This window comes from Triticum urartu, chromosome 1 (genome assembly GCF_003073215.2).
Source record: "Triticum urartu cultivar G1812 chromosome 1, Tu2.1, whole genome shotgun sequence".
Taxonomy (NCBI): domain Eukaryota; kingdom Viridiplantae; phylum Streptophyta; class Magnoliopsida; order Poales; family Poaceae; genus Triticum; species Triticum urartu.
Genome location: NC_053022.1, coordinates 111,278,665 through 111,292,785, shown reverse-complemented (window position 1 = coordinate 111,292,785; position 14,121 = coordinate 111,278,665).

Genomic DNA, 14,121 nt, shown 5'->3' with positions numbered 1-14,121 from the left:
ACGGTGGGTTTATGGTACCAGCGAAAGTTGCGCGGTACTAGAGAGGCTAGCAATGGTGGAAGGGTGAGAGTGCGTATAATCCATGGACTCAACATTAGTCATAAAGAACTCACATACTTATTGCAAAAATCTATTAGTTATCGAAACAAAGTACTACGCGCATGCTCCTAGGGGGATAGATTGGTAGGAAAAGACCATCACTCGTCCCCGACCGCCACTCATAAGGAAGACAATCAATAAATAAATCATGTTCCAACTTCATCACATAACGGTTCACCATACGTGCATGCTACGGGAATCACAAACTTCAACACAAGTATTTCTCAAATTCACAACTACTCAACTAGCATGACTCTAATATTATTACCTCCATATCTCAAAACAATCATCAAGTATCAAACTTCCCTTAGTATTCAACACACTCATAAGAGAATTTTATTATTCTTGAATACCTAGCATATTAGGATTTTAAGCAAATTACCATGCTATTTAAGACTCTCAAAATAATATAAGTGAAGCATGAGAGTTCATCTATTTCTTCAAAATAAAACTACGACCATGCCCTAAAATATATACGTGAAGCACTAGAGCAAATGACAAACTACTCCGAAGGATATAAGTGAAGATCAATGAGTAGTTGAATAATTATGCAACTATGTGAAGACTATCTAACATTTAATAATTTCAGATCTTGGTATTCTATTCAAACAGCAAGCAAAGCAAAATAAAATTACATTCTAAGAATGGCAAACATCATGTGAAGAAGCAAAAACTTAGGATCAACTGAAACTAACCGATAGTTGTTGAAGAAGAAAGGTGGGATGCCAACCGGGGTATCCCCAAGCTTAGACGCTTGAGACTTCTTGAAATATTATCTTGGGGTGACTTGGGCATCCCCAAGCTTGAGCTTTTGTGTCTCCTTAATTCCTCTCATATCACGGTCTCCCTAAATCTCAAAAGCTTCATCCACACAAAACTCAACAAGGACTCGTGAGATAAGTTAGTATAAACCATTGCAAAAACCTTATCATACTCTACTGTAGCAAACCACTAAAATTATTATTCAACATTGCATACTAAATGCCTCTGCATATTTAATAGTCCTATCCTCAAATAGAATCATTAAAGAAGCAAACATATGCAAACAATGCAAACATAACAGCAATCTGCCTAAACAGGATAGTCTGTAAAGAATGCTGCAACATCCATACTTCCCTAGCTCCAAAAATTATGAAAGAAAATTCCCACTGTGGTAAATTTATCAGATCTTAATATGAAAAAGGTTTCAACATTTTATCACATTCTGACTTTTCTAGGGAATTATTGCAACAGCGGTAAACTTTCTGTTTTCAAACAGCAACATGTATACTTGTAACATAGGCATAGTAAAGGCTATCAATGCCACTTTTATTGAAATAAAAGATGCAAAACATTGTTCTAAATAACATCAAGCAAATCCTAACAAAATAAATTGATGCTCCAAGCAAAACACATATCATGTGGTGAATAAAAATATAGCTCCAAGTAAAGTTACCGATGAATGAAGACGAAAGAGGGGATACCTTCCGGGGCATCCCCAAGCTTAGGCTCTTGGTTGTCCTTGAATATTACCTTGGGGTGCCTTGGGAATCCACAAGCTTAGGCTCTTGCCACTCCTTATTCCATAGTCCATCGAATCCTTACCCAAAACTTGAAAACTTCACAACACAAAACTTAACAGAAAACTCGTAAGCTCCGTTAGTATAAGAAAGCAAATCACCATCGTAAAGGTACTGTAATTAACTCATTCTAAATTCATATTGGTGTTAAACCTACTGTATTCCAACTTCTCTATGGTTTATAAACTATTTTACTAGCCATAGATTCATCAAAATAAGTAAACAACACATGAAAAACAGAATCTGTCAAATACAGAACAGTCTGTAGTAATCTGAATCAAACGTATACTTCTGGAACTCATAAAATTCTCAAATAACTTTCTGGACCTGAGGAATTTATCTATTAATCACCTTCAAAAAGAATTAACTAAATAGCACTCTCCAAATAAAAATGGCAGCAGTTCTCGTGAGCGCTAAAGTTTCTGTTTTTGACAGCATGATCAACAAGACTTCCCCCAAGTCTTCCCAAAGGTTCTACTTGGCACAAACACTAATTAAAAGCATAAAATCACATATAAACAGAGGCTAGATGAATTATTTATTACTAAACAGGAACAAAAATCGAACTAAAATAAAATTGGGTTGCCTCCCAACAAGCGCCATCGTTTAATGCCCCTAGCTAGGCATGATGATTTCAACGATGCTCACATAAAAGATAAGAATTGAAACATAAAGAGAGCATCATGAAGAATATGACTACTACATTTAAGTCTAACATACTTCCTATGCATAGGGATTTTGTGAGAAAACAACTTGTGGGAACAAGAATCAACTTTCATAGGACGGTAAAAAAAGCATAACTTCAAAACTTTAAGCACATAGAGAGGAAACTTGATATTATTGCAATCGTACAAGCATATATTCCTCCCTCATAATAATTTTCAGTAGCATCATGAACTAATTCAACAATATAACCAACACCTAAAGCATTCTTTTCATGATCTATAAGCATAGAAATTTTATTACTCTCCACATAAGCAAATTTCTTCTCATGAATAATAGTGGGAGCAAACTCAACAAAATAACTATCATGTGAGTGAAAATTAAGATCAAGATGACAAGTTTCATGGTTATCATTATTCTTTAAAGCATATGTGTCATCACAATAATCATCATAGATAGGAGGCATGATTTCATCATAGTAAATTTGCTCATCAAAGCTTGGAGGGCAAAAAATATCATCTTCATCAAACATAGCTTCCCCAAGCTTGTGGTTTTGCATATCATTAGCATCATGGATATTCAAGGAATTAATACTAACAACATTGCAATCGTGCTCATCATTCAAATATTTAGTGCCAAACATTCTAATGCATTCTTCTTCTAGCACTTGAGCACAATTTTCCTTTCCATCATACTCACGGAAGATATTAAAAAGATGAAGCGTATGAGATAAACTCAATTCCATTTTTTATAGTTTTCTTTTATAAACTAAACTAGTGATAAAACAAGAAACTAAAAGACTCAATTGCAAGATCTAAAGATATACCTTCAAGCACTAACCTCCCCGGCAACGGCGCCAGAAAAGATCTTGATGTCTACTACACAACCTTCTTCTTGTAGACATTGTTGGGCCTCCAAGTGCAGAGGTTTGTAGGACAGTAGCAAATTTCCCTCAAGTGGATGACCTAAGGTTTATCAATCCGTGGGAGGCATAGGATGAATATGGTCTCTCTCAAGCAACCCTGCAACCAAATAACAAAGAGTCTCTTGTGTCCCCAACACACCCAATACAATAGTAAATTGTATAGGTGCACTAGTTCGGCGAAGAGATGGTGAAACAAGTGGTATATGGATAGTAGATAAAGGTATTTGTAATCTGAAATAATAAAAACAGCAAGGTAGCAAGTGATAAAAGTGAGCGTAAACGGTATTGCAATGCTAGAAAACAAGGCCTAGGGTTCATACTTTCACTAGTGTAAGTCCTCTCAACAATACTAACATAATTGGATCATAAAACTATCCCTCAACATGCAACAAAGAGTCACTCCGAAGTCACTAATAGCGGAGAACGAACGAAGATATTATGGTAGGGTACGAAACCACCTCAAAGTTATTCTTTCCAATCAATCCGTTGGGCTATTCCTATAAGTGTCACAAACAGCGCTAGAGTTCGTACTAGAATAACACCTTAAGATACAAATCAACCAAAACCCTAATGTCACCTAGATACTCCAATGTCACCTCAAGTATCCGTGGGCATGATTATACGATATGCATCACACAATCTCAGATTCATCTATTCAACCAACACAAAGGACCTCAAAGAGTGCCCCAAAGTTCCTACCGGAGAATCACGACAAAAACATGTGCCAACCCCTATGCATAGGTTCATGGACGGAACCCGCAGGTTGATCACCAAAACATACATCAAGTGAATCACGTGATATCCCATTGTCACCACAGATATCCATGGCAAGACATACATCAAGTGTTCTCAAATCTTTAAAGACTCAATCCGATAAGATAACTCCAAAGGGGAAACTCAATTCATTACAAGAGAGTAGAGGGGGGAAGAAACATCATAGGATCCAAATATAATAGCAAAGCTCGCGATACATGAAGATCGTATCACCTCAAGAACACGAGAGAGAGAGATCAAACACATAGCTACTGGTACATACCCTCAGCCCCGAGGGAGAACTACTCCCTCCTCGTCATGGAGAGCACCGGGATGATAAAGATGGCCACCAGAGAGGGATTGCCCCCTCCAGCAGGGTGCCAGAACGGGTCTAGATTGGTTTTTGGTGGCTACGGAGGTTTCTGGCAGCAGAACTCCCGATCTATTCTCTGTTCTGGAAGTTTTAGGGTACGTGGAGTTATATAGGTGGAAGAAGTATGTCAGGGGAGCCACGAGGGCCCCACGAGGCAGGGGGCGCGCCCTAGGGGGGTGGGCGCACCCCCCACCCTTGTGGCTTCCTCGTTCCTTCCTTGACGTGGGGTCCAAGTCCATCGGGTGGCTTTCGTTCCAAAAATAACTTCTCTAGTTGATTTCGTTCCGTTTCGACTCCGTCTGATATTCCTTTTCTTCAAAACACTGAAATAGGCATAAAACAGCAAATTTGGGCTGGGCCTCCGGTTAATAGGTTAGTCCCAAAAATAATATAAAAGTGGATAATAAAGCCCAATATTGCCTAAAACAGTAGATAATATAGCATGGAGCAATCAAAAATTATAGATACGTTGGAGACGTATCACCTTCTTATGCGAAGGATCGTGAAGAAAGACAATCGGCGCGCGGCTCCCTTGGTGTGTGACAATCGAGCAGGTGATAACCATAGATAGATTATGCATGAGAAGCAAACTGGCTCAGGTAAACGCAGGAACAATACATGCCACTGGGTTGGACCCGAGCGGCCTGGGGTTAATGCTGCCTGTGGGGCGCTCCCAGCAGAGTGAACTGAAGATGCAAGCAGATACATGCCGCAAGGACGGACCCACGCGACCTGGGAATGATGCAGCCCAGGGGGCGCTCCCAGCTAAATGAACTTGGAAATATGTCACCTGGCTTGGTTGCCGGAGGGGTGTTGGGGTAGCTGAAGACACGTAGCGAAGAAGTCGCCCCTCGCGTGCCGCCAGGGCCCCGAGCCTCGGGAGGCTCGGGAGGCTCGGGCGGCCTCCGGAGGACCGTCTCCATCTCCGCCAGGACTGTGCGATGCATGTCCTCCTGACCCGCCATGACGCTCCGCAGGTTGCACTGGAAGGCGGCAGCCACGCTAGGTAGGTCGAATGGCATGCGAACGTAGCTGTGAGGTGGACCCTCGCAGCGCCCAACACGCGAAGCCAGAACCGCTCCTGAGATGCGGTCCGGTTGAGCCCTGGGATGTCGATTCAGACACGTAGCTCACCACCCTCGCCTGGGTGGGGAGCAACGCCAGGTGGGCGACGGTCGCCACGTATCGCTCTTGCTTCCTGAAGCTCCTGAGATGCCTTGTCGATAAACTCCTGAGCGTCGGGCGCTCCTCGTCTGGCGCCCTCATGAGGGAAACGTGCCGCGAAGCACGCCCCCACATGGTGACCGAGCGCCTCCCTCGTGATGCTGGCCAGGTCTGAGGCCCTCCAGAAGAGAGCCCTCGAGCCATGCCCGAGGACAGCGCCGGGCGCGCCTCCCTATGCGAGGGAGAGAGGCGCCCCAGGCGCGGGCGTAGATCCTGAAGTGGTGCCACCAGAGGTGCCGCTCCCTTGAGGCCCCGCGTGGAGCAGCTGCTTCTTATTCTTAGGGTTGTCCTCAAGAGGGTACTGTGCTGCGTTGCTGTCGGGGTCTTCGAGTCATGCAGCTTGGAAGGCGCGCTCGAGGGAGCACACCGCGTCCCTTTCTTCGCAAGAGATGGTGATGATTCCGCCGCTTCCGGGCATCTTGAGGACATTGTAGCCATGGTGGGCGACTGCCATGAATTTAGCCAGCGCTGGGTACCCGAGGATGGCATTGTACGGCAGACAGATGTGGGCGACGTCGAAGTCGATGAGCTCGGTGTGGTAGTTGTCGTGCTGACGAAAGGTGACAGGGAGGCGAACCTGCCCTATCGGGGTGGTAGAGCCATCAGTAACTCCTGAGAAAGGCTTGGTAGGCTGGAGCTGATCATATGGCACTTGAAGGCTGTCGAAAGTCTCGACGGACAGGACATTGAGCCTGGCGCCGCCATTGATGAGGGTTTTGGTGACTTGGACATTGCTGATGACGGGTGAATAGAGCATCGGGAGAACACCGGCTGTTGCCGCGCACTTGAGCTGGTCTGCCGAGCTAAAGCTGATGTCATACTTGGACCACCTGAGCGGGCATGTGGCCTTGAGCCCGGGGAGGACTGCGTTCACCTCATGAGCAAACTACTTGAAGACTCGTTGAGAGGCTGGGGCTTGAGCTCCTCCCAAGATGCAGGCGATAGCTCGCGGTTCTTGGAAGCCCCCAACCCCCTCGTCCTGTTGATGGTTGTCGTTCCTTCTTGGCAGCGGTAGCGGAGGGAGACCAGGGTTTCCCCGAGGACGGTCCTCACAAGGTTGGTCCCTCCAGGCACCCTCACGAGGCTAGTCCTGCCAACGATCCTCGCGAGGCTGGTCGCACCACTCTTGGCAGGGCCCACGGTCGTCCCAACATCCTCCACCATGTCCACCTCCTCAGCCGTAGCCCCAGTTGTTGCGCTCGGGTCATCGACCGAAGCGTCAATCTCGAATGGCCTTGAGCTCTTGGTAGTCATTGGTGTTGTGCGTGCGCACGTTGTGGAAGGCGCAGAATGTGCGGCTGCCCTTGAATGACTCGGGAAGATCTCGGCCGCGCTTGGTGTCTGGTTCCGCCGCGAGCACGACCACTCCTTTGCACTTCATGTCCTTGGCATTGGCCTTCTTCTCCTCTGGATCCACAACAGGGAGCTCGAGGAGGGAGAGACGCCCCTCCTCAGCCCTTGCACACTTGGTCGCAATGTTGAACAGCTCCAACGTTGTGCACAACTCTTCATGGATGGTGAGCTCCTCCTTCATCTTGACGTCGCAGACGCCGTCGGAGAACACTGAGATGATGGCCTCGTTCGTTACCTTGGGGATCTTGATTCGCGCGCTGTTGAAGCATTGGATGTAGTTCTAGAGGGTTTCTCCTGGCTAGCAGCTCCCCCTCCCTCGTGTCGGCACGAAGGGATTCCTATATATGCTATGAATGCATGCCCCCCCCCCAACCGAGGTTCACCTAGCAAAGTGCGAAGTAGCTACCAGCCCCCTTCCTTGTGTCAGCGCAAAGGGAATCCTAAGCTATGAATGCATGACATCCCCCCCAACCGAGGTTCACCCTAGCAAAGTGCGAAGTAGCTAGCAGCCACCCCTCCCTCGTGTCGGCATGAAGGGAATCCTAAGCTATGAATGCATGCCCACCCGACCAAGGTTCACCTAGCAAAGTACGAAGTAGCTAGCAGCCCCCCCCCTCGTGTCGGCACGAAGGGAATCCTAAGCTATAAATGCAATGCCCCCCCCCCAACCGAGGTTCACCTAGCAAAGTGCGAAGTAGCTACTAGCCCCCACCCCCCTCATGTCGCCATGAAGGGAATCCTAAGCTATGAATGCATGCCCCCAACCGAGGTTCACCTAGCAAAGTGCGAAGTAGCAACCCCCCTCCCCCCCCCACACACACACTTTCAGTCGGCGGCCAGAGAGGCATATATCTCACCAAGATGGATCGTAAAATGGACCAAGAATAATCCACCTTGGTCGTACAACCTCTCTCTTGTTGTTGGTCAAAGTGATGGCCGTCCATGCAACCCCGGAGATGGGCTAGCTCACCAATAATCACGCAAGTAGCTAGTCCCCGAAGACAACCACTGCATGTGTGTGGCCCAAACATATGTATGGAGAGGTGTGTTTTTGAGTAACAATGGAACAACTTTGATGTGGAACCGTGATTTCGAACTAGAAATCCCCAGACTGAGCGAGGCTTAGGTTGACGATGCATATGTATGTTACACCACACTTCAAACCAACGACGGGGATTCATGCATGCATGCATGCGTGCATAGTATATGCGCTTAAACTTAATTAGGTCTGAATCTCACCATGACCTATACTACGATAACACGAACCAAATGAAGAATATGCCATGGTAACCTATCTTGTTGTTGGTCAGGTGATCATGGATGTCCACGCGGGCCCATTAATATATAGGCTTGTCGCCGATAACCACGTGAGGGAGTGTACCATTCGAAGGCAACCACTACATGCATATGTATGGAGGTGATGCATGCATGCATGTTTGAATACACAACATTGATGTGGCACGTGTGTCAAAAATCATACACTAGCTCCCCACACAGAGCGAGATCGGTTCATGATGTGTCATTGTACTAGCCACTTCGACTCGATGGGAGGGATTCATGCGTACACATGCATGTGTGTGTGCTCAAGTTGTATCATGCATGTCATCCTAGAGCAAAAATAATAATCCCCTCCTAAGTCAAATTAACCTCTCTTGTTGTCAGGCAAAAAGTAGTGATGGACCAAGCAGACCCACAAATGGAAAACATCGATATCGCTGATAACCGCTTAAGTGGGTGCGAGAGGACAACCACCACCGCTTTGCATGTGGGCCAAACATATATATGTTGAATACCCAAAATGCACAACTTTGATGTGCCACATGCCTCAAAAACCGTAAACCATGCACCCACACAGAGTGAGGTTCATATCAAGCATACTACATATGATGGTCCCCTCCCCCCCCTCTTCAACTCATACTATATGCTCCTGCCGTAATGTATGTACAACCCAAAAGAATCCTCATTGATGGTGAAATTAATTAACCTCTCTTGATGTAAGTCAAAGTGATGCATGCATGCATCGACGATGGCCTCATGGGCCCACAGATGGAAGCATCACACGTGAGTGTCCTAGCTAGGATATGCATGTGGCCCAAAAAGGTGTTGTGTGATGTTTGAATTGTGGGGTTCTATAGTAGGGTGCATCGACTGCAAATTAAAATTTCCTACGCGCAGAATAGCCAAGAACATGCTACGGGAGATGGATCATAGTTCGTTACCACTAGACGTGCAGTGTTGTGCAGCGGAAGAAGAGTTGGGGTAGCGCGTCCGCGTGGATCGTATCCTCCTCGTCCGATCTCCCTCGAACAACCGGTCGTCAATTCCCATGTACAAGTTTGCCGAAGTGGCGCAAGTGCACCGCCTCTAACGGTATCCGCGCGTGCAGGAGGAACATCGTGCGGCGGACTGCTAGGTCTGATCACACAACCGACGGCAAGTGGATGTGTCTATTCGCAACACATGAAAACCCTAGTGACAGCGCCGAAGCGATCAACCGCATGAGTGTGCTGCACCCCACTTTATATAGGCGTCTGTCGCGGGCTCAACACTTGGGCCTCGCACGGACCCTAAAGCCCATAAGTCTACTCGGCCAGAATCTGAATACAGCTCGGATCACATCCGACCAGTGTCCTCGGATCCGACCTCATAGGTTCCTTCCCTTAAGCGCGCGACCCCTTAGGTTCAAGCCGGCTTGGTCGCAGTTCGGATCACCTCCGAACTGCATGGTTGGTAGCGGCCCCTAGCAAGGCATGCCGAACACCAAGCATACTATTAAGCTGGTTAGGCAAACCTGTACATCATACTTCCATTCCTTTTGCCACATGATATATGTTGTTGGGCTCAAGGCGAGTATGTCATCCTTGTGCTAGCCCGACCTCTTTCTCGTTCAAGTGATGCCGACCACAAACCAGATTTATCTCATAATCCTTGTCGCATGGCCATGCTTATCCTAGTCGGATCACACGAGGGGCCCAGAGTATATCTCTACTGATCAGAGGGGCACATCCCATCTTGCTCGACCATGTCTCGCAGCATGGGTCTGGACAAGCCCGAAACCTACCTTTGTAACTACCCAGTCACGGAGTAGCATTTGGTTGGCCCAAAGCAAGTCTGTCACCATCCCGAGTACATGCGCCAGCTCGGGTCTTAGGACATAAAACATATATTGTACTAGAGACTCACAGATGACATATAGCTGCATCTCATAGTTGGGTCTGTCTGACTTGGACCTTATCTCAACTCGGATCTGGCTACGTCGAATCCGACCAGATCCTTCTGACTCCATATTATCCGGTTAGCATCCAATGCTCCATGGCTAGTGAGACCAAGCCATCGATTGTGTCATATGCTAGTCTAGTCGGCTGCGCGTCCACACTGCCCTTTCAACCAGGGACCTTTTAGGACAGTCATCATACAATGCATAGTCCCACAAACAAGTCATGTACTTGCTGATACACATCATTGATAATGTCCAAGGACTATCTTTATTCATAAACACATAGGAAATATCATCATACATGATTGACTCTAGGGCATATCTCCAACATGAATAACCAATTTCACAATTTTGATGTGGCACGTGCCTCGGAAACCAAAAAGTCCCGACACTGAGTGAGGTGTACTTGTTCCCGGACGCGTACGTATAGTATATATGCTAGTCCCCTCCCACCTCTTCGACACGTACTATATACCACCATAACACAAACAAAAAAGATTCTACCTTGCTGGTCAAATTAACCTCACTGTCGGCTGTTGATACGTCTCCGTCGTATCTACTTTTCCAAACACTTTTGCCCTTGTTTTGGACTCTAACTTGTATGATTTGAATGGAACTAACCCGGACTGGCGTTGTTTTCAGCAGAATTGCCATGATGTTGTTTTATGTGCAGAAAACAAAAGCTCTCGGAATGACCTGAAACTCCATGGAATACCTTACAATAAATAATAAAAAATCCTCACCAAATATGAAGACCAGGGGGCCCACACCCTTCTCACGAGGGTGGGGGTGCCCCCCTAGGGCGCGCTCCCCTACCTCGTGGCCCCCCTGGAGACCCCCCGACTCCAACTCCAACTCAATATAACTGCTTTCGGGGAGAAAAAAATAGAAGAGAAGAAATCATCGCGTTTTAGTATACGGAGCCGCCGCCAAGCCCAAAAACCTCTCGGGAGGGCTGATCTGGAGTCCGTTCGGGGCTCCGGAGAGGGGGATTCGTCGCCGTCATAAAAATCAACAATCCTCCATCACCAATTTCATGATGCTCACCGCCGTGCGTGAGTAATTCCGTCGTAGGCTTGCTGGACGGTGATTGGTTGGATGAGACTCACCATGTAATCGAGTTAGTTTTGTTAGGGTTTGATCCCTAGTATCCACTATGTTCTGAGATTGATGTTGCTATGACTTTGCTATGCTTAATGCTTGTCACTAGGGCCCGAGTGCCATGATTTCAGATCTGAACCTATTATGTTTTCATCAATATATGAGAGTTCTAGATCCTATCTTGCAAGTCTATAGTCACCTATTATGTGTTATGATCCGTTAACCCCGAAGTGACAATAATCGGGATACTTACCGGTGATGACCGTAGTTTGAGGAGTTCATGTATTCACTATGTGCTAATGCTTTGTTCCGGTTCTCTATTAAAAGGAGGCCTTAATATCCCTTAGTTTCCGTAAGGACCCCGCTGCCACGGGAGGGTAGGACAAAAGATGTCATGCAAGTTCTTTTCCATAAGCATGTATGACTATATTCGGAATACGTGCCTACATTACATTGACGAATTGGAGCTAGTTCTGTGTCACCCTATGTTATGACTGTTACATGATGAACCGCATCCGGCATAATTATCCATCATTGATCCGATGCCTACGAGCTTTCCATATACTGGTTTACGCTTATTTACTTTCCTGTTGCTATTGTTACAATCACTACAAAACACCAAAAACATTACTTTGCTTTCATTACTCTTTTGTTACCGTTACCATCACTATCATATTACTTTGCTACTAAACACTTTGCCGCAGATACTAAGTTTCCAGGTGTGGTTGAATTGACAACTCAGCTGCGAATACTTGAGAATATTCTTTGGCTCCCCTTGTGTCGAATCAATAAATTTGGGTTGAATACTCTACCCTCGAAAGCTGTTGCGATCCCCTATACTTGTGGGTTATCAAGACTAATTTCTGGGGCCGTTGCCGGGGAGCATAGCTCTATTCTTTGAGTCACTTGGGATTTATATCTGCTGGACACTATGAAGAACTTGAGAGATCCAAAAACCAAGATCTATCCCTCAACTACGAGGGGAGGTAAGGAACTGCCATCTAGCTCTGCACTTGATTCACCTTCTGTTATGAGTAATCACTTGTTATCCGTTCTGATATCCGTTCTGATATGTCGCATGTTATTGATGATGCTACTTCTGCTATGCATGATACTTATGATGAAACAACCTCTATGCCTGATACTACTATGCCACTTAGTGATTTTCTAGAGAAACGACTTGCTAAGGCTAGAGAGATTGAAAATATTGAATCTGATTATGAAGATGAAAGTGATGATGAAGAATCACTTGTTATTCCTGAGGGTTATTTATTTGATCAAGATGCTTCTTTAGCTATTTTAGCTGGCGAAAGGGGGATGTGCTGCAAGGCGATTAAGTTGGGTAACGCCAGGGTTTTCCCAGTCACGACGTTGTAAAACGACGGCCAGTGAATTGTAATACGACTCACTATAGGGCGAATTCTTTGTTGATCCTGATATAATTACTTTGGTTGAATCTGATCCTTTTCATGGTTATGAATCTGAAACTGTTGTAGCACATCTTACTAAATTAAATGATATAGCCACCCTGTTCACTAATGATGAGAGATCTCGCTACTTTTATATCCTTAAAGTATTTATGTCTCATTAAAGGGTGATGCTAAGATATGGTTTAATTCTCTTGATCCTGGTTGTGTGCGTAGTCCCTAGGATATGATTTATTACTTCTCTGCTAAATATCTCCCTGCTCATAAGAAACAAGCTGCTTTAAAGGAAATATACAACTTTGTGCAAATTAAAGAAGAGAGTCTCCCACAAGCTTGGGGGTGGCTTCTCAAATTACTTAATGCTTTGCCTGATCATACTCTTAAGAAAAATGAAATACTTGATATCTTTTATAATGGACTAACCGATGCTTCCAGAGATTACCTGGATAGTTGTGCTGGTTCTCTTTTCAGGGAAAGAACACCGGATGAAGCTGAAATCTTATTGAATAATATGTTGACAAATGAAAATAATTGGGCACCTCCTGAGCCAGCTCTTGAGGTAGCTCCTACTCCAATTAATGATCCTATTCCTAAACCAACTCCGAAGAAGAGAGGTGTTCTATTTCTCAGTCCTGAAGATATGCAAGAGGCAAAGAAATCTATGAAAGAAAAAGGTATTAAAGCTGAAGATGTTAAGAATTTACCTCCTATTGAAGAAATACATGGTCTCAATTTACCGCCTGATGAAGAAACATATGATCTTAATCCTTTATTTATTGAAGAACCTCCAGACCCCGATAACCCGACACAGGTAGTAAAGGTAAATTCTCTCTATAGATATGATAAATCTAAAATCCCTCCTACTAAAATTGCTAGTCAATGCTTGGATGAGTTTGATAATTTTATGTTTAAGCAAGAAGACTTCAATGCTTATTTTGGTAGACAATTAAAACAAGATGCTGATATGATTAAATACTTGGGTGATTATATGGCTAATATTAGAGGTGAACTTAAACTTGTTAGCAAACATGCTTCTATGGTTACCACTCAAGTAGAACAAGTACTTAAAGCTCAAAAAGAATTGCTCAATGAGATGAATAGTAAGAAAAATGATTATGTTGTTAAAGTGGCTACTAGAACTGGTAGAATGACTCAGGAACCTTTGTATCCTGAAGGCCACCCTAAGAGAATTGAGCAAGATTCTCAGAGAAATAATATTAATGCACCTAGTTCTTCTAAAAAGAAGAAAAAGAAAAATGATAGAACTATGCAAACTTCTAGTGAACCTATTGCTGAACCACCTGATAATCCAAATGATATTTCTATTTCTGATGCTGAAACTCCATCTGGTAATGAACATGAACCTAATGAAAATGTTAATGATGATGTTCATAATAATGCTCAACCTAGTAATGATAATGATATAG